General features: G+C 38.0%; 1 protein-coding gene across 2 annotated transcripts in view; it reads left to right on the plus strand.

Annotated features, from left to right (window-relative positions):
- Window positions 1–22786, plus strand: part of sipa1l3 (signal-induced proliferation-associated 1 like 3) — an 84213-nt gene that overhangs the window by 29230 nt on the left and 32197 nt on the right. For both annotated transcript variants that reach the window (XM_008425771.3, XM_008425770.3), the window contains exon 2: window positions 13816–13900. The gene's annotated coding sequence lies outside the window, so the exon portion shown is untranslated. The remainder of the gene's footprint in view (window positions 1–13815; window positions 13901–22786) is intronic.

Consider the following 22786-nt stretch of genomic DNA (forward strand, 5'->3'; position numbering starts at 1 on the left):
GTTTTTGTCTGAACTGAAGAAATGGCTTAGTTTCTTAGTTTGAGTCTTCTTTTAGTTTTAATTAGTGAATGTCTCCTCAGCCTTAAATGCTGTATTTTGGCTCAGTTCTGCACTGATGAAATAATCTGTTTAAGTGAAGCCCACTGTGGAATGTGCTTTAGGAATTTTTTTGATTTGGACTTGCTCCCCATTTGACCTTTGCTTATCCGGTCACTGGCAGTAGATAGACGGTCTCTTAATTCTGTTGCTTGGCTGGAAGTCTGGACAGTGTGCTGCTGATTGAGAGCTTACATCTGTTAATGTCAAAGCTGTTGCGCATTCCTCAGAGCTGGAGCTGCTGCAGACATGCTGGAGGAGCACTTCAAGGAAGTGGAAGTGGTTAACCCTGACCTCCCAGATTGACCTTTTGAGGAGGTCTCCTTTAGGAGATCAATAAACCCATCACATGAAAATTATTACAGGACCCTACTTCATTAACTGAAGACACCAGCTTCTTGTTGCTTCAAATTGTGTTTTGGAAATGTAAAACTTCAGGAAGACAGTTGCAAATATTCCCTTAGTTGTCTGATAGATTTTTCTCTCCTCTCTCTCACAGAAGCCAGTTATTCCACCCCCCCGATGCCTCATCATTTAGCTTCATTAGTCTGTCACTGCTCTGATTTGGTTACAGGAAGAACCTTGGAACAACCAGCAGCCCCCATTCACACAGACGTTAACTTGTTTTGAAGCAATAGCAAAGCATAAATGGCAAATAAAAGTCATGTGGATTCTCACATTGCTGTTTTTTTTTTTTATATGGAAAAATATATTTTCAGTCTTTGTTTAAATTTAGAAATTAGAGGGAACACCCACAGTTTAGATGTTTAAATGTTCATTGTTTAGTTTTTTTAATTATTATTATTTTAATACACCGGTATCACTTCTCTTTCATGCGAACCTGGCAATGCCAAAAGCTTCAGTAGAAGGTGACTTACTCTCTTCTCCCTGGCAGATGTTTCACCTCTAATCCTTTAGGCTTCTTCTGGTCCATTTTTAAATACATGTGAAATGTAGTTTTTTAAATGGATGAGAATGTCTCATTTACTCAGTTCATTTCACTTAATTTACACCTAAGCCCAAAGTTATCCCTGACATATTTGAGCTGAAACTAATCTTTTAATTTGATAAACATTTTTATTCTGACTCGAAGTGATATTTATGTCTTGAAGTGACCCAGCCGGGTTCCTGACTTGAATCTGTGAGATAATCTGTTGGAGCGAGCTAACGATTCAAACCTCAAAGACTTGGAGCTCGTCACCCAAGGCAAATCATCAAAATACCAGTGGGAACATGCAGAAAACCTGTCAGCAATTACAGTGATTGCTGTAGTGTAAAATTGCTGTAGTGTAAAATTTGAGTTATCCTCTTTTGTTGTTGCTGAAAAGGCATAAATAAATAAAATGTAATAAGGCTAATTATTTTTCTCAAAATTCATGGTTCTTTTGCATTGTTTTACTGCTTGTAAACATGACTGTCTTCTCTCCTTTAGGAATCAAAATTTCTTGATTGAATGAATAGAATTTTACTCAAAAATCTTCAGAGTATGAATAAGTTTGGGTTTAACAATACAGAACCTAAATACAGAGCCACTGATCCAGACATATAGAGAGAACAAAACTGAGAAAACAAAACGTGAAGGCAGCAATAGCTGTGTCAATAAACATATAAACAATTGTTGCATTTATTGCAATAAATGCAATTATTGCTGCAATTGAGTGATGGACAGGGATCATTAAGTCTGAGCTATAAAGTAAAAAGAAGGTTTTATGTTCAAAAGGAAAGTTTTAAACCTAGTCTCAAGAGCAAACCAGGTGTTGATATGCCAGACAAAAACAGTTCTGCATCTCTAAAAGTAAGTAAATAAAAGCCGACTAAAGTAGTACCTTCCTCTAATTAGAAGAAATAATTTAAGGAAATAGTCAGATATTTTTGCAAACTTACCTGTTTGCTTTGCTAAGAGTTTATAGCATATGTTCTTAAAGCATGTGTTGAAATAAAGAACCTGTGCCCTTAAAAATAAAAAAATCTTGCAGCAGGGAACCTAATGAAATTCACTTATTAGCAGTAATAAAAGTTCCTCTTGGCTCTTCTGATAATTATTTGTTGGCATGTCCCAACAGTTTGATTTCAAACCCACTGTAGAAAAATGTGTTTGAAAAGCTGCGCGAAAGCCACATTAAAGTCAGAGAAACAGATTGAAAATAAATCATGTCGAAAACCTGCCTACCCTTTTCCCACTTTTTGTTAGTTTACTTGCATCAAGAATGTAATTTACTTGCATTTCAAGGCTTGTTTAACTCCCAGATAGTTAATTTGGTTGCAACAATATCCTCACTGTTGACTTTTCATAGTTGGCAGTGGCTAAACAGAAAAAGAACACAAACCCCTGATTCGGTCACACATCTGTCTGCCCTTGCTACAAGTTGTTAAAGGGGAAATCTAGACTAATCAGCATTACACCAGACAAATTGAATATGACAGATGTATTTATTATAGCTGAGTAACTCTCACAATCTGCTTTTGAGCTGTCATCATCTTGACATGTGAGCAGATATTAATCCAGATGTTATTCACAATTAATCAAGCGTGTATTTCTGACAGGCGTGCAGCTTCACTGGCACTACCTAATGCTTGTTAATTTATTATTTGTTTCTGCATGTAATGTTTAATTCCAATCATGAAGTCCAACATTAGCAAAGTGCGCTTCCTCCTGCAGGCCTTTTAGCATGTTAACACGACATTAAAAAAATTATTTTTTAGCATTTCTGTGCTTTTTGCACTTAAACGGAAATCTCAAACTGTTTACATCTGAGGCACCACCTTACTGTATTTACCGCAAATTATCTTTTACTGTTTCAAGACAGAATAAATTAATACAGTAATTATTGTTGCATCAGGCTTTGAGTTACCTTGGCAATACTATAACACAGCAGTAAAAGAATCAACTGATTTTACTCAAGGAAACAGTTTAGGGCCTGGAATACCAAGAATGTGTCTGCGGCTTCACTGTTTTAAACTACATCAGGACGAAAATGTTGGATTTAATTGAACCTTACAGTTTCTTTCCAGCTGAAACACATTTGAATTCAGTCCTGGATAACTTTTAACACACTTTAAGAACAGTTTTATGCAGTTAGGAGAAGCATAGGATATATTATCATCAAGTCAGGGTGCACTGATAGATCGGCTTCACTTAATTTCGGGAGATCAATTGGCCGATATTTTTATGAGAATCCAATCATATTGACCAATCAGATCTGCCTCCACGAAAGTATGAAAATCACATACTGTTCACTTTTGTTCTGCCTTGAGAGAACTGACTGACAGGCCTGCCTATTGGGTCATTTCTGCATGTGCACGGTTAACAATCGTCGCCATTGCTGCTAGTTTAGCAACCTTGTCTCTGTGTTTACCAACTTTTCAGACAAAAAAAAATTGGTATTGACTTAAATTGGAATCGGCAGGTCAGTTTTTTTTTTGCTAAAGATTTTTTTTGGCTATAGTGGCCTTTATTTGATAGTTAATTGACAGGAAAGTGGGTAATGAGAGAAGGGGGAAGACATGCGGCAAAGGTCGCCAAGGCTGGGAATCAAACCTGCTACAGCTGCATTGATTGCTGTGGGTTGTGCTTAACCCCTGCGCCACCACAGCACACCAAGTCAGTTTTTTAAAGATTGGTGATCGGCCAGAAAACTTCAATCGGTGCACTGATATTATCAAGGAATAGATTTATCTTTCCACCCATGAGTTTATTTATGCCTCCATCCCTCTGCTTGTCCTTTCCTTGTCTATCTGTCAGTTCATCCATCCATCTCAAAGTGCAGAATTTTGTTGTCAAATGTGTAGGAACTGAACATTTATCACTGCTGGTCTTTGAGTATTTGAGGACTTTTCTTGATGGACCATTTAACACTCTGGTAAAGGGTCCATCAAGATGGAGCAGCCCACAGCTCTGGCCTGGGACCCCTCTGTGGGAGCTGCAACAGCTGTGATGGCCTAAAACATCCCCCCACCCCACCCACTGCTGCTGTGACCGTACACATACACAGAAACACACCCGGTCCCACGGCACAACCAAGTACAAAACAGATGAAGGCGATAAAGTTGCACTGTGACTCCTGTGCGATGAGACGTAATGCTGTCTTGCATTATAAGCAGACACCATTTAGGCAAATCAGTGAAATTAGCAACAGAAAAGTCCTGTAAGGAATGTTTTTCTGTTTGTTTGGATAGATGACACACCGGTAGAGAAGGGGTGGCTTGTTTCTACATAAACTGCTCAGTATCTAGAGTAGAGGTTTTCAACGTGGGCGGTACCTCCAGGGGGCGTCCAGAGGACGGCAGGGGCGCTGGCGGAAACCTTTACTAAAAGGGGGCGCTGGGGGGCACGTGGTCGAAGGTAAACTTTACACCTTAAATTAGCGGTTCTCAACGTGGGCGGTACCGCCCCCCAGAGGGCGTTCAAAGGTGGCAGGGGCCGCTGGCGGAAATCTTTACAAAAGGGGGGTGCTGGTAGTCCTCTGGGGCGCGTTTGGTCGAAGGTAAACTTTACAACTTAAATGTGTAACATTTAAGTTGTGTAACACTGTGTAACATTGTGTAACTTTACAACTTAAATGTGTAACATTAAAACATGCTTGGCTGCAACTGTATCGATGGCAGCTCTTCTTCTATTCAGTGTTTGTAGCTTCTGTTAGCTTCTTGGCGCAGCTCTGTTCTCCTACTACTGGTAGCTTCACCGCTGCTGTGATTCATTCTGTCTGGTATTTTTGTACATATGTTTTGGCAGTGCTTTGATCATGTTAAGCAGCAACTTATATTAAAAAGTGTTTTATTTATGTTTGAAATAAAACACTTGGAAGGACAACAGAAAATCGCTCTTATAAACATGTAATTACTAAAATCACAATACCCTCACTGTGTATCCCTCTGAAAAATTAACCTATTTAAATAAAGAAATCCCTCGATGGGTGATTCCGCAATAGAGAGCCTTCATTTTATAGTGTTAACACCGGTGCTGTAAGTGGTCCGGTATGAAACGGGTGTGATAGAACAACGGTACCACAGCACTTTTAAATTTCAGTAATCAGAATACCGAAATTGTTTCCGTTGTTTTAAAAGGTTTATGTTAGTCTGCCTTTTCCCCGTCGATACCCCCTGCACCTTAGGGGAAAAAAAAAAAACGACGCACCCATTGCGCAAAACTCTGAAACAGGAGAAGCTGGACATAAAACGGAGCGACGAACTAGATGTGAATTATGGCATAAAAACAGAATCTGACGCTGAACAGTGAAAAATCAATACATGACGATTAGGCAGCGCAGCAGGTGATGAGTAAAGATTACTGATGGTGAGCGTCAATAAATGTAGCAACAGGAAAAAAACTAAAGTGGACATAGCAATAAACCAAGAGAGGATAATACTAAACAAAGGAAACTAAATGGAAATGAATGAAGAACAAAATGCAAGAATAAACTAAGAACTAAAGTAAATACAGAGGAATAAACTGGTATGGCAAGACCTTTCGAGCAATACTTAAAACAGAGGGATGTATGGCAAGAATAAACAGACACTGTTTCCAGATAAAAGGTAAAATAATATTGTTGAAATGCCATAAATTTGTTGAGACCATATCTAATACTGAGAATAAATATATCTTGCAGACCATAACAGTAAAGAACTTATCACTTATTTATGTTTTTAATTAGATTTGATATATTTATTTCTTCAATATTATTTTTCATGTCAGTGTTAATGTCATGAGGCTGATGACTCCATGACACTTTCAATTTGACTCATTAGGATTTGATTAAGAACCAGATTTGTTCTTTGTAATTTCTGTCCAGTAAAACTTTTATTCTATAAATCGTCAGGTCTATATAAAGATATAATCATTTCATTTTTATTTATTTATTTCGAACAGACATTAAAAACAGTCAAAAAAGAACAAGAAAACAAAATAGAATGAGACAAACTTAAGAAATAAAATGTAAAACAAATTATTTTGCCCATGTGACATGCAATTTTATATTTTCTGTTCGAAAAGGAGCAGGTAGAAGATACATCTTATAATATCCTGTCCCTTTCATACTTGTTTACTCCATGTTTATGTCTCATATTTGTATGGCATTAAAAGTCCTGGAACTTTGTTTTTTCAATGAAAGCTATGGTTTGAACAATAAATGCCATGAGGGTGAAATTTTATGGATGATACTCTGATGTCCCATTATCCTGAAGGCAGCACAGAGCTGCACCACCAGAAACTGACACACTGAAAAGAAGAAGAGCTACGATTAATGTAGTTACAGTTCTATCCATGTTTTAATGTTGCAGAGCTCAGTCGTTTTGCAAATAGTTCAAAGTTTAAACTGTCATGTTGTACATCTTTTATCTGGTCATTTTGTGTAATATTAAGAATAAAAAGAATAAAAATATTTTTTCCTCTCTGATTGGCTGCTGTTACCAATTTTAAGTTGAATGTTCATTCATTGCATTTTTCGTAGACACCTGTGAAAATAATTTCTATTCCCATGGCTTTTTTGTTCTCTGGGAAATTATTTTTGATGATAAATACAGAAACGAGCATAAAAATCAAAACATCTACAATAGTGATAGTTATATTAATAATAAAATAATAGTCAGTGGAAAGTAGCCTACAAATTCCTTGGTGGGGGGCGGTGAGGGATCTGGATAAAGGCTAGGGGGGCGCTGGCCCAAAAAAGGTTGAGAAACACTGATTTAGTTGGTAATGTTGCATGTTCTAAATTACTTGCAAAAACATTGACTGAAAGGACTCTTATTTAATGTTGAGGGGTTTTTGCCTGTAAGGCAAACCTTTAGGGCACAGACATTTTACATTTTGTGTTGAGTTGAAATGTACTGAAGTCTTATTTAAGTTTGAGTGTTTAGCTTGTTAATTGTATTGTTAGAAACCATTGTTTGCACAAATACACTTTTTATTAAACTGTGGCAATAGCAATGCTATAGTAAATTTCTATCATAACTATAAGTTTCAGGCTCAGGATTTTTTTTTTTTTTACTTTAAGCCCTGATACAGAAACAAGCATAAAAATCAAAACATCTACAATAGTGATAGTAATATTAATAATAAAATAATGGTCAGTGCAAAGTAGCCTACAAATTCTTTGGTGGGGGGCGGTGAGGGACCTGGATAAAGGCTAGGGGGGCGTTGGCCCAATAAAGTTTGAGAAACACTGATCTAGAGCCTGATCTGCATGCCTCTGCACTGCACAGAAATGCATCTGACAGTGTGACAGCCAGACTAAATAAAGGCCTGGTCTCGTTCTGCAGCTACACATTCTGCAGGTAGCTGACACAATCTAGATGCTAATCGGTGTTCACATCCTGACATCACATGACGCCAAAAAAACAAAGATGTTTCTTAGCTGATTCTTTTGTGGGAATTTGTGTAGTGATTCCCCTTTTTGTTTTCCAAAGGAAGTTGTATCTGCTCACCTACAGATTTCTTCTTGATTTTTACCACTTTTTCCCCACATGTCATCAAATAAAATGTTATATCAAGTAAGAGATATACACTTCTATTAACCAGTACGGCTCTATGTGAAAAAGTAAATCCAAGTATTGTCTTGTAGCCAAAGGAATTGTAACTCACTTATAACTCTCAGAGTTGATGGTTGAGTTGATAACATCAAGGCAAATATATTCATACAGCATACTTGAGCAACAACTTTTCCTGGCCAATTTGATGCCAGCTTCTATTTAGGAGATTTCTTGATTCTACAGGTAGTGCAGTAACAAAGTCTATTTTAGGCTTGTGAACTTGAGCTCATCCTTCCAGTTCTCTGTGGTTAATCACACTAAATTCATTATTTAACAAGAAGAGGGATGGTTGCTTTTTCACTTAGGTCCAGGTTGGTTTGGAGAGATTTTGGCCCATTAATAAAGAAAGTCATTATTTAAAAACTAAAATCTGTGAAAAGGGGCAAACATTTTTTTCCACAAAACTGTTGATGAAGCAGTCCTAATTTATAGCAGCTGGCCTTCAATAATATTGAAGTGTAAAACATTAATGTATTTGTTACTGTAAGCTGAATGACACTGTTGAATGAGAAGTATCAGACTTTAGCTTATGTGATCTTAACTTTATCTTCAGTTGCTTGTTTTTGCTCGTTTTACAAATTAATCATATATTAAGCTATTGGTTACATTAATTTTCCTCTTTTGGTCATTTTTGCCCCTTGTGTTTGAAAGACTTCAAATGAAATGAAAAAAAAAATCCTTGTTCTTCTTGATTTTTTTGTTTCAAATACCAGCAAAATTGATTTCTTGATAAACTGCCAATAAGAAAAACCTAAAGACGATGCGAGAAGTCTTCTGATATGGAAACAAAAAACAATACCAGATGCTGGAAGTTTGCTGATAAGTGCTCGTTTTTGTGACTAAATACTCTAAAGCCCACTTAGGCATGCTTTGAAGCTTACATGGCATACAGTTGTAAGCGTCTTGGTGCTGATGAACAAGGAAACATAGACAGAGTGATCTAACAGAGGAAGTTCACATTTGCAGAAAGCAGAAATTAAAGGGCCACTACAGAAGATTTGTAGATCTAAAGTTTAAAGGGAGCACATCATGATGTGCTCCATATGAGCTTTGTTGCTGTTTGCTGCAGTGACTGCACTAATCAGTCTATAAAGTGGCCATCTGATGGCTGCAGCCTATAGATTACTGCTTTGTTTTGTTTTCTCTGTGTCCTCATCGCCTGCGGTCATCCGCCTACATCGTATGTCTTTTTCCTGGTGCACCTTCACGTTCCTATGGTAACCAGCACCAGCAGTACCCGTCAGCGTTTGAAGTGGTTCTGCTGAAACAAGCTCTGCTTAGTACCGATGACTTCGCTGCATTTTTGATCCTGTTGACGAAAAAAAAAACACATTCAAATGAGCCAGTTTTTCTACTTGCCACGGGCTGGTGTGAAATCATCCCAGTTTGATATGAATAAAAAATTTAAGTTGACACAAGGACAAAAAGGCTTTTATTCAAAGCAGGAAACAAACAATCGATAACTGCTGCTAAACCAGTATAACACTTGCATGACTAGTACTCTTATTATGTGTAACACATTTGTCTTTTTTGGATTCTGATACAAGAACTGAATAAAAAATATCGAATAAACCAACGTTAAATTTAGTAGTTCCTTTAATGTGCATTTTGCTCAGAATATTATACCTTTTATTGCCATTATGCTCTTCAAAAAATTACATTAGGAATCATACAATCGGATATTAGCTGGTAAATTAGTCAGGCTATCTGCTCTGGTGGCCTTCATGCAGCTTGGCATATTATTGAAACTTCCCTAGTTTTGTAACGTTTTGTACGAGGCCCAGTACGAAGAGCAGCAGCACGGAGTCGGAAAGCACCTTCGTTTTTACAAGCATATGAGTCATCTTTATTACTAATTGTTACACAAACGTCACACAACGCCTGAGAAACACAAGTAGATGTGGGAATCTTTAGGTGCTTTATGGTCCATTTTCAGTCCAGAAGGCCACAGTGCAGTTACAGATCAGTGTTGATTTATTTGGTTCCCTAAGTTTGTTGTTGTTAAACTTACTTAGCTTACTTTTTCTCACTCTGTCGATATCCTGGCTCCTTTCAAAGTCTTTTAAGGGACCTAGAAAACTTGTCAACCCTGGTGGTAGGAGTGCTAGGGCCATCCACCAGCCGCCCACTGTTTTTTTTTGTGTGTGTTAAAAATTGTTAAATGCTGGCAGGAAATGTGAAAATATGACTAAGCGGCCCGCCAGGCCTATAATGCGGTGGGGGAAGCGCTCCTTAGTGCGGAAGGTTGCAAACTTTGTTACGCATTCGCCATAAACTGCCTGGGTTCTGAACTCCCACACCTCCTACTTCCATCTTTTGTGTTCCTCAAAATTAGGTTAAAAATCAACTCAATGTCTTTTCCAGGCAAGCGCTTTAATTAGCACTGTTATTCATGCCTACATTTTTCATCAACATTTCTGAAACATTCAAGTTTTACCAAATCAATTGGGTAGAGACATGAATTTAAACATGTTTGTTTGATCAGCTCTGATTGGTAAATAAATGGGTCTAGTTTTCATGGATCAAAACTAAGCACTCCCATTATTTTCATTGTCTAAACTATCAACTGTTTCTATAATTTTCTTTTTATTAAATAAAAATTGCATGAAAGTAAGGGACACATTCTTTGATGCATAAAATGGAATTAAAAAAGTTTGGATTTGACAGGGATTTCAATTGCTAAAACTTGTGGTCAGTAACTATTATGAAGTGTGCTGCGTAGTGTTTGGAGATTTAAAAGACCTCAAGGCTCTTGCCACTCCTGAAAAACTACAATTTAAGTCGACAAAGTTATGTTTATTTGATTATTGTTATAAGCAATAAATCAGGTTGGTTTTAAATGTAAGTTAAAATGGACTTTAAATGTCTTAAACAGAAACCTGCACCTATGGTTCAGTGAAGCCATTTTAGGGAGGATAAAAACGTCCACTGTTCAGTTTCAGTGCATACAGTAGAAAACAGTTCACAAACACAGAGGATGGTGGGAAATCCGAGGTGTGAAAAGGTCGGAAGTGTGGCAGTCTCTACCTCCCAGTGTTGGAGTTTGAGTGAACCAGCACTGCCTGCTCTGTATGGGGTCACCTTCTTCAACACATATGTGCTCATTGCCCACAGCAGGCTGCTGTGTGAATATCCAGACAGACATGAATTTTTCACAAACTGAAGTCTCTGGCACATTGGATTAAATCAAACTACGTGAGCCATTGCATTTACTTCAATGATTACCTTGTATGTCACAATTTATTAGCTTACTGTTAAGCTAAGTAAGTATGTGATTCATTTCTGGCAATATTTGAATGTATGCTATTTATCGTCAATTTATTTATTAAAAACGAAGCAGATGAACAATGTATTAAATTATCTTCGTCATTACAGTATCTGCATATCTTGGCTCCCAGGGGTTGTTAAAATTTTGTCAAATTTGAAAATAAAAATGTAAGGCCTTAAAAAGACTTTGACCCAAGGTCTTAAATTTAAACCGTAATAGTCTTAAAAAGTATTAAAAGGACTTAAATTTAGCTAATTGAAACTTGCAATGAGCATATGCAATATCATAATGACAAAGAGCAGCTTGGACAGAATATTTAGTAGAACACTGTCTTAAAGTGTCATGCATGCAGCGATTCATCCCAATATTGTATTTGGCCAGTTTGACGGTGTTCCCCTTCCCAGGAGCGGTGCAGTACGGGTCGGATACATGAGCCGCTTTTACAATGGAAACAGAGAAAATAGCGTACCGACCCGTGCCATACCACTCAGTGGAAATGAGGAACAAGACTGGTGAAAACATTATGATGAAGTAGTAAACCGGAAAAATGTGGGTTAAATGTAATCAATACCGTCACTTCGCATCGCAATAGGATCTAAATTACATACTTTCTTGATATTGCGCAGTGTTTGTCAAAACTAGAATTTTAACATGTTCATTCACATTTACATGGGAATTCACACACATATTGTCACAATCTTTGTGTTAAAGCTGGGATGTTATTAGCAGGCTGAAGTGTGAAGGAGGACTGACAGAAGAAGGTTTCTGCACCAGAGTTGACAGTAATCCATCTTACACACAACAAAATGCCAGTGATGGGAAAGGTGCAGGCATCCCTCCAGCTTTATACTCTCGCTTTTTCCCCTCTGCTGTCACACTTCAGAGTAGTGGATGTCGTGATTTTATTTTCTATGTGCATCAGTCATTTCTATTTATGCGTCTGTGGGTTTTTCTTTACTCAGTCTATTTTTTTATATCAACCTTCAAGAAACCGTGTGCAAAAATAGCCTGTCAGGTTAAATCTGACGTATTTCTCATGATGGACTCAAGTCCTCGTGTTAATTAATGTCCACAGTTCTTTCTTTTTTTCCCCAAGTTAACAAACAAACCTGGGGATGTTTCATGTCCAGTGAGCAAGCTGCACATCCACTATAATGAGACAGGATTTGCATTTTCTTCTTAGCAAAACCTCTGACAGATGAACTTATTTATTTATGAGGCTATTTATTCTGAGTTCATCCTTTTTCTCAGACATCCACTGAGAGCTGGGTTAGTCCAGCTCGGTTCTGGCTGTTTGACAGTCATTCTGTCTGGCAGTGCTGCACAGAACGATTCCTCTACTAAATATACACCAGATGCTCAAGATGCAATCAGTCGCACTCGCCCAAGTTCACGCTCAGACAGTAGCGCGCTGATGCCTGCTGGAACAGTATCTCTGCTGCTGCTGCCCACAGAGGTTCACTCATAATGCTAAGAGAGCAAAAGCTTTAAGCTTGTTCAGGAATCCGCCTGTGTTTGTTTTACATAACCAGCTTTCTGATCCTCTTAATAACCACTGACCTTATAAAGAGGCGTTGACTCGACTCTGTAAACTTGTGCGAGAGGCGTCTTGTGGCATCCATGTGGTTTAGCACTAATGATGGACACTAAACTTGTTTGTCCTCTGCGTCCTTTGGTATGGGTAGTGTTGAGAAATTTTAAAAGCAAAGATTGATTTCTGTATTCGAAATCACTCTTGTTTTTTTTATTATTATTTATTTACACTGGAAACAAAGCGTTAATAAACCAGATAGAACAACTCCACAAACAATTTAATTATTCATTTTATCACATACAGTATTGTTTTTAAGAAAAAGTTACAATTTGAGAAATACCTCGTCTGCAATTGCAATGAAAATTGTCTCAAAGTTTTGACTCGGGGAGTTGTAAGTAAATACATTTTCAGGTTTAAGTCCAGCTTCCATGTAATTATTATTATATGCTCCTTTGTTTTGGCCTATCACAAAAACATCACAATTTGAATTTTGCGGTTGTAGTGTGACAAAATGGGAAAACATTTCAAGAGGAATTAATGCATAAGCAAGTTAAAGATGTGGCAACACTTTACTGTTTTAAAACAGTCACTCACCCAGTCAGTGACCCTTAGCTACCCCCATTTTCTCCCCTCATGTGTTATGTTGTGTTTGTCAGGATAAGTGGACCCTGATAGATCAGTATTGATTAAACTGTATTTGCCAGACAGTAACGATGGTTCCCCTCAGGACATTGTTTGCTTGCTCCCACCCTGCCCCTCCTGGCAATCTCCTAAAACCTCCTGATATGCTCCTCTCTGCTGCTCTGAGGCCCCTCAATCTCAAGCAGTTCATGTTGCCTCCACGCCTTCTGCATTTTCATCTATTAAACACGCAGCATTAGATGGGATAAGAGATCGAGCTCAGAGGACTTGTATTTGTTTCTTCTTATCTTTGCAAATTGAAAGTCTGAATTTGTCTACTGTTGTAATATTGTTGCTCCAAGGTACAGTTTTTGATCAGCAGAAACCTACACTACTAGTTTATGCCTCTGTTTGTGTGTGTCCATGGAGATTTGTTTACAGTGCAGCACAGATAGACAGCCTAAGGCATATCTGCTCAGAATCCTCACCAACAATACACCCATATCGATGGCATTTAGTTTTTATTACCCCATACAGATAACTGAAAAAACAACAACACACATACAATGAAGGTGTTGCATAGAGCAAACTAGATGGACATTAAGAAAAAAAAAGTTTGTGTGCTTGTTGTTGATGTTAACTTTCCCTGTGCTTGAAGTATTTTTATTATGTATACCAAGAACAACCCTGGACTTCCCTGTACACTGTCAATACAATAACAAGTTGACTTCAGTTTTCTGAAACTTTTATTTCACTTTTTTTCTCTTCACAGACTAAAGTACAGAGCTTCCTCTGCCTGCACAGTCTCACCAAACCTTTCACCAATTGCTTTGCCTGCACAGCTGAAAGAAGAAAAGGTAAGACTACTGCACATTAAAGAGTTTAATTTTAATATGTGAATGATCTATTAAGCGATTTGGTGTATGTTCTGATCAAAGATTATGACCAATTCACCAGTGTTATTGAGTTTCTGTATTCAGAATCTGTCTCCATAAATGAACTTTTTTTTTTTTTTTTGTTGTCTCGATGCATTGTTGTATCTGTTCTTCTGGCATAAAAAAAACAAATTATTTGTAGTTTCGTAACGACTTTATCGAAACATCTCAATGCAATCCTATGAAATCATCTACTACATTAAACAAGAATTACCAAATATATTACTGGCATGCAGCTCTTGAATGCAAGGCACTTACATAATTAGCTAATATTTATTGCAGTCCGAGCAGCTACTTTCAGTGTTTTTGGGACGATAATGTTCTGTAGCATGCAGGCCTGGTTTATAATCTTTTTTCGTGTAATTTATTATATTACTGTCTATGTAATATATGAAGGCATGGATGTTTTTCTAGTTGTAAGCTAAAAGTGTGAAAATATAACTTTCAGCAGCACAGGACTCTACTGTTTAAATCAGATCTATAATTCAAGAATCATAGTCCAGTACAGACTCGGAAAGATTACACCATGAGAGAGTCATACCCGTTCACGCCTGCTCACCATCGTTTCCTGACTTAAGCAACATCAGAACTATTTTTCTGCTCAGTTCTGGATTTCAGCAATGAGCTGATTTGAAGCATTCAGTGGCGTAAGGAAAAAATTTTCAGCTGCAAATGTTCTGAAAGTGTAGTCTAAATACAGTGATGTAGGAGGAGCACAGCCCTAAAAACTTTACTCTTTTTGTCTTTTTCTCCTTCAGCCTTCTGTTTTGTGTTTTGTTTAAATCAAGATTTAGTTGTCCGGGATCTTTTAAAGTAGCACAGATATTTAAAAGTTCAACAAATTTTCATTTAGTTTTTAAATCCTTATTGCCAAATCGATCAGCAAATGATGACCGGTGGGCTACAGTTAATTTTCTCCTGCGTTTTTACATCAGTGTTTGACACTTGCTAAATTAGTCCTCTAACCCTATCCTTTAGTCTTCCTCCTCCTCCTCATGGGCTGTCTTGGTGTCAAGGGACAGCAGCCTGGCAAACAGACGGATTGAAGTGACACTCACAACTTTAGTGGGGATTCATCTGCACGATGTAGACAGAAATCAGCAGAGACAGGGACTGCGGGGATGGGAAAGAGTCGAGGGTAGCAGGGCGACTGTGAGAGAAGTGCAGCTTGGTGACTCTCTGGTCTGAGAGGCAGAGATGTCGCCTCCAGATAACCCAGACAGACTTACAGGCTCAATATAGAGCAGAGTCGGAGGCTTCGGCAGAGAACTTCCTTCCAGCCTGCTGTTCACATTTGTCACTGTTTCTTGTTTCCTGTGAGAGTTTTGTTGTGATTAAAAGTTTTTCTCTCTGTATTACATAGGCTAAGCGGGATAGACTCCTATCCCAAAGCAGGAGCAACATACTTAAATCATGTCATTATTTGGACTTCTATATACATAGTTGGAGGTTTTCTGTTGTTTCTTTCCCTTTTACACACAGCTGTAAGTGATCATTTAATATTCATGACAGCAGAACATCAACAAGTAAATCTGCATGTTAAATGTGGGATGGAGGAAGTAAATCATTTTACTCCATCGGGGGATTGCAAGTAGACACACTGTCGTTCTGCAGCATGTCTTTGTGTGCATTAGGGAACAATGAAACATTCAAACCCTAAAATATATTCTTGGATCACTTAAGAGCTCTGACATTTTAGCACTTCAGCAGTGAGGCCTTTGTTTTTAGTTCTCGTTGGTTCAAACCCACAAAAGGCCTTGAAGGTTGCTCAGCTTTAAATATTGTTTTCTGTAGACGCCGCTCATGACAGTGGAAAAAGTATAAAACAAAACATTATTGTTCATCAAAGTGGTAGGTGAAAAAGTAAAAATATACTATTTCTGTCTATTTTTTTTTTTTTTTTTGCATTACACCCTTTTTTTTTAAACTGGTTTCCAGTTTGTTGAGTTGCTCTTGTGAAATATGACCCATTATGACCCCTTATATTAAAACCTCTTTAAAAAGCATGCTAGTTGATAACATTTTCCTAGTCTAAGATCCAGATTTTCTTTGAGTACCCTGACTGGAATATTGCTTCAAATTGCCCAGGCGAGAACTGATGCATGGTTGTTGGAAACAGTCCTGCCACAGCCATTTCTATTTCATAAAACCTTGAATACAAAACAAAAACTTCAAGATCAAAGAATGGCAATGTGACAAAATGATCAGTGCCCCAACATGTCTGAATAGGTTTTGATGCATTTGTGCGATTGTTCCTATACGTGTCTAGTACAGTTGACATTTAATGCTGTGACATCTGATTTATGGCTGTTGTTTGTCCTCTGTGTCTTTTTGTGCCTGGCACGATCAGCTCTCACCAAACCGGAAGAGCGGCATGTTAAAGTCTCTCAGCGTTTTCATTTTTACCAAGTATATGTATGATTGAGTAACAACAAAGAGGGAAGATTTATTGCATTAATGATGCAAATATTTTTTCAAATACCAAAAAAATTAACATTTCCGTGTCACAATTTGCAGTTTAAGTTGTATTTAAGACTAGCACTTCCACTCAGTTCATTCTTCTGTCAACGGTTGAATACTGACATAATTTTCTGCAGCAATGTTTCCTCTGTGACTGTTGTTTTTCAAGCAAAGGTGTAAATCTTAAAGAAGCGTTTCTGACATCAGAATTTATCCCAGAGAACTGTCGGTAAAAAGAAAAGTGGAGATGCTCTTTTAACTCGATAAACTCAAAACCCGATTCTTTAGTTTTGATTTTGGCGAGAACTTCTGCACAGCGAAGATGCTTAATTGTTTAAAAATCAAGTAAACAGAAGTACTGTCATTACTACGGACTTGTATTTACAAAATAAATCTCAGTAATTGGGAGATTTTAATTCTTTTTTTATTGCTAATGGTTTACAGACGTCTACATACAAGAACTTAACACAATTTTTTCAACAGTTTGGCAAAAAGCACTGATTTGTTGCTGTTTCAGTTAACCAACGCACAAGAAGTTATTTTTCTTTAATGTGGTGACTTTTTTTACTTGTACTGATTGCGTTGGCATGATATTACTAAATGAAAAAGAGCTGAGATAATGCTATAATTGTATTTTTATTTTTATATTGCATAGAGATATTTCATAGTCAGACATCACTGCAGGGTTTTATAGAAGTCCTCTAGATTGAAACCACATTTTTGATTTTTACGTTTGTCTAATTCACAAGTTTTCAAATTTGTTTTACTTTGTATCCAGCTGTTGAAACCAGCTATGTATCAGCGACATGAACTTGTTGCATTTTATTAAAACGGTGTGTCTGCACATCCTTAAAAAGTCTCAAATTACTGTATCTGAAATTAAGGCCTTTAAATGTCTTAAATTCATTAAAAATGTAAGTTGATCTTAAATATGTTAATCACAGGATTATTTACTCGAATATTATATCTACTTTGAATCGGATGCAGACATCTTTATGACTCAGGGCAGTTGAGGCTGCCGCTAACTAGTTTCTGATAAACCGTTGCTAGCTAACTAGCTAGCTTCTTTGTGTCTATCATTGGTAAGTGTAAATTATTGTCAGTTGGCTGGACGACACTTGTCTTTGCCACCGGCTTACTTCTGTTGCCAAACCTTGCGATGCCAAACCCTGTCTGTCCTGGGAGTCCTGGTGGCATGAAGGCTGGATGTGCTGCCATCACACCGGGGGCCGGTGCTGCATTGTGTTGCATAGCGGCGTCGGGCTCTGCTCCTGTCTGCCGTCTGCCAGTCGGATGTGCCACCATATGTTCTTCAAAACCACCCTTAAATCATTGTCTCTCCCACACACACTGTTGCTGATGCGTTCACATCACCTCTAGATGGTTTGTTTTTGTCATCTTTTTTCATCACATATTTTTGTTGAATCTCAGAAACCTTTGAGTGTTGGGAGATGATGCATTCCTACGTTATGTGACTTTTGAATGTTGGCGTGCCCGGCTGTAACATATGGTAGGTTGATCCCTCCTTGCCTCTGATCCAGTGGTTTTTATTCAGTCTTCTCTGATCTGAGGTCCTCTGCATTGCTGTGACTGAGGAGCAACAGCAGCAGCAGCGGCACCTCCTCCACAGTGATTACGCTCATTCCTTTGCGAGCTGGCCCTCTCTGCTTGCTCTGTCATTACTACCATCTAACCAGCGTAATTACCAGCCTCGGTGCATGTTTGCGGTGCATGCGCCAAGCCTGCCGCATGCTGGGCAAGTCAGAGCCAGTGTGCAGAGAAAGAAATGAATGATGGAGCCATACTAGAGGTGCCACATCTTTATGCTAATCAATCAGTGTATATGAGCAATTAAAAGGCGTTAAATGTCTGCTCCTTATGCTCTGAACTGTGGGCCAAACCTTAATGCGTGTGCATAATTCTCACTGCAGCAAAGGATGATTTTTCTCCCCCCCAACCCCCTGGATCTTTTCTCAGTTATGCATAATTACACAAATTAAGCTGTCTCTTTATGTAACATTTCATGCATCAGCACGGTTTTGGTGTCCTTATTAACGTAGGTGTGTTTCAGACGGATCAAACAGACTGCTCTCTCTCATCAGCCGCATAATGAAGCCATTCTCCAACCCCTGCAGCTGGGGCGGATAATCTGGGATCGGGTCTCTTAGTGGATCACAGGACGGCCTTTTGAATGAGGACAGACTCTGTCAGAAAGCATGATCAAAGCAGGAGCCTTTGGCTCGGAAATGCTTTTCCTCCTCCATAAACAAAGACGGGACACACTGGTGTGGCGACTTAAAAAGACGTAAAGTGAGGTTCTGATAGCCGTGAATGAGATCATTAATGCTTTTATGTGTTTCAGTCCCAGTGTGTGAGTAATGCAGTCCGCCCAAAAATAGATTCAGCAAGGATGCAGATATCTTGTGGGCTGTAAAACACACACATACACACACCTCGTTAAGCTGGACTTGATACATTTTTCAAAAATTCACACAAACCTTCTTTCAAAGGTTAGGATTTAAGAATTGTTAATATTTTGTAGCTCTTTATGCATTTGTTGCTTTTTTTGCTTTTAAATCACTTTTCTAATTACTTAAATGTAGTTTAGTGGTTTAAGATTCAACTAAATGTTGTTTTAAGCAAGTTTCTTTGACCATCTGAATATCAGAGCATGTTTATGTAAAAACCTGCTGTTATTGAGCAGTTTGGGAGAAATAAGAAAATTATTTTTGTTAATGAGTAAGCGTACTAGTAATGTTATAAATTCAGGAACTTTTAAAAATAAAAATATATGTAAAATAAGAGTTTTATTTTAAGCAGAATGGGGATTGTAGTGAATGTTGGAAACTACCGGCACATTATAAAAGGTTTAGAGTATCTGCAGATGGTGTTCTTGTGCATATTGGGCAAATTCACTGAGATATTTCAGTGACTTCTGCAGTTTGAGGAGAGACTTATGGAGATAAGAGCTTTAATCCCAAAATGGAGTGCTTTGCAGATGGATGAATTAAGCACATTTTACTTTAACACTCATCTGCAGCTCTTATTTGAAATAACCAAACCTCACAGATTCTTGGACTCATTTTTCCCCATATTTTCTTTACGAATCTCCTATTTAAAATGCTCTTGTATGTTTTTCTTGTGAGATTTCATGCAGAAAAAGCTGAAAATATCAACTTAGCTCTCCATTACAAACAAAAGGCAAGAGCAGAAGAAAGAAAAACTGTATGACCTGTACTGTTTGCCATGTAAGATTATTGAAGATGAGGTTTTTCCCAGAAAAATACTAATTTCCTGTTCCATTTGATGTACTTGATCTTAGTTTAAAAGCATTTTAATGAATAGGAAACGGTTTTTGATTCCTCAGCGTTAGACCTACCGATTAAAGCTTAGTTTATGAAGATAAATTTGATTGATCAATTTTGATTTTTGCTCCATTGGTGCGACTCAATATATACTTTTTAATCATTACATTAATTATCTCCCTTTTCAGCCAGTAAATACAACTGAAATCTGTGCGTCAAAGACATGTTTTATCGACTGATCTGACCATTTGCTAATTTTGTCTCTGCAGACTGTGATTATAAAACCGATGAAGTGTTCCATATAAATAACACTGAAAACTAGTCATTTTAATGAGAACAAGACCCTTGCAACAGATGCTGCACAAGGGCCAGGCTTATTTCTTCACTGTAGTTCACGGACCAACATGTCACCAAGCTCCCATTTCTTGCTGCATCACCCAGTGAAGTCATATTGTTGCCTCAACAGGAGAAAAAAAAAGAAAGAAAAAAAAATTCCTAATGTTTAAAAATGAAAAAAATATATATTGTTTTTCTACTTTTTTTCCCTCTTGCCTATTCTTTGTAAAGGGGGATAAAAAATTATTTTCAGCTTGCCAAAGCATGCTTGTGAATGAGCTGCTGTCCTTGAAAGGCCATTGGATTAAGAGTTGATGCTGTGTGACTGTCGTATCGAAGCACGTCCATGTGGTTCACTGAGCAATGTACTGTGCTCTTTCTTGACTTTTTCCCGTCACTCTATTTATGGCTTCACCCAACCTCACCCCTCCGGCGGATGCTGTGTCACTGCTGCCCTTTTCTGTCTTCTGGTATTTATTCATCCCTGCTAATTTCACAAAGATGTAATTGTCTCCCTCTACAGAAAAAGAAGAGTTGCATCTTTGATTTTTTTTCTTATTATTCATAAAAAACCTAGCTTTTAGCACATGAAAAATCTTCCAAAAGTATTCACACCCGATGAAAGTGTTCATCCTTCAAACTGCAATGTATTTTATTCTCGTTTTACATGACAGACCAGCCCAAATTAGTGCATAATTGTGAAGACACAGTTGCAAATGAAAATGGAAAATCAGTGTTGTGCGTTTTTATTTAGCTTCTTTGGTTTCATACTCGGCTCGGCCAGTTCCCTTCAGAGATCATCCATCGTGGTGGTGGCAGAAACATGCTGAGGGAATGGTACAGGTCTCAATTAAATTGAAAATCTGTAACAAAGACCTAGGAAATGCTCTTTACAGACACTCTGTGTCCACTCTCTCAGCTTGAGCTATTTTATGAAGAATTGATTAGAAAGGTAACTTCATGATACATTTTTCATATTTTTGATATTTCAACCTAGAGCTGCACAATTTACTAAATTACAATCACAATATCTGTGTACACAATTGTGGCGGTATACATGGAAGCAATATTTGCTATGTTACTATATTTAAAGTGTTAGAAAATCAGTTGCATGGACTTTTAAAGCTCACATAAGTCATAAAAAAAGTTGGTTAACGATATTCAGTACTGTTTTCAGCTATCACAGTGATACATAACTGTATCTTTAAGTTCTGTAAGGATTTTCAGTTTGCCAAAACATGCTTGTGAATGAGCTGCTGTCCTTGAAAGGCCATTGGATTATAAAGCGGACACCAGAGGTGGTCAAGACCACCTAACCCGAGACCAAGACCAGAGCGTATCGAGACCGAGACAAGACCAAGACCGAGGGAAGTCAAGACCAAGACCAGTGCCCCGTGCTACAGGACACGATAAAATGGTGAAATATGATCAAAATTGCTTCACAAATTGATCTGATAGATCCATATTCCCATAAAACCACCTAGACATTAAATACTTAATAAATTTTACCAATATTAAAATGAAGTGCTTCCATCTTTGTGCTACAATCCGCGATGGATTGTGCCATCCCTAAAAAGATAACGCCCTGGGTGTTTGCCCATATTGCTCATGTCAGAAACCATCACTGTCTGCACCATTAAACATAGCAATTGAGGCAATGCCCTAATAACGCTCAACTATGAACACTGACCAAGGAGCAACAAAGAAGTAACCAAGCACAAGGTACTCACCGTGACTCTTTTCACCCTCTCTCCCGCTACATGAAGCCATGGCAGACATCACAGCTGCCACTTTGAATGAAAACAATCATAGAGCAATGTGCATGATCTGCGTGCTCTTTCGTTCTTGTGTTTTATTTATTTGTTAATTAAAAAATATCAATTTATATTATTAAATAAAATAATGATAGCTACTGCAGTGTACGCAGAGTATTACAAGAACAAAGAACGGCTCTCAGTGGCACTCCAGTCCTATTTTCTAAGTAAAGAGCCGTTCAGAAGAATCGGACTGTTCCTGAATGTCACATCACTATATTGCAGACTTTTGGACACAGCGTTGTCCCATATATGCGACAAGTCAGTCAACACCTCCGCACAATAATTAAGTTCAGTAAGTGACAACTTTTTTTCATCACAAATGCTTATGTGTCTCTGTACAGCTAGCTGTGCTAACATCACATCAACGGAGCTTACCTTTCTTTGAGCTTCTTTTCTAAGTGACAAAAAAAGTTAGACGTAGTCCCCACCATCTGTGAAAGCGGAGCGCTGCTGAGTTAGTTATAGCCATCGGATTTCTTATGATTTATGCACCACTGCGCATTTCTTGGAGCGCCGCATGAGAGTGAAAGGTGGAGGAGAGGGAGGGGAGTAACAGAAACACGTTATTGCTTGGATATTAATCGGTGCGTTTTGCATTCACTGAAAACAAAGATGTTAACAAATAAACTGGATAGTATGCTGTACGTTTAGTGATATTTTCCACAGTTGCAGTCTTGACCGGTCTTGAAATAAAATGCCGAGTCCTCAGCGCCTGAGACAAGACCGAGACCAAATGCGGTCAAGTCCGAGACGAGACCGAGACCATCAAAAAAATGGTCTCGAGACCAAGACCGATCTCGAGTACTACAACACTGGCGGACGCTTTATAAGGATGGGTCTATCTCTTTTTAAGTGGGTCTATCTCCTGAACTCTCCAAAACAATAAATTG

Source organism: Poecilia reticulata, chromosome 13 (assembly GCF_904066995.2).
Source record: "Poecilia reticulata chromosome 13, P_reticulata-male-v2, whole genome shotgun sequence".
Lineage (NCBI taxonomy): Eukaryota > Metazoa > Chordata > Actinopteri > Cyprinodontiformes > Poeciliidae > Poecilia > Poecilia reticulata.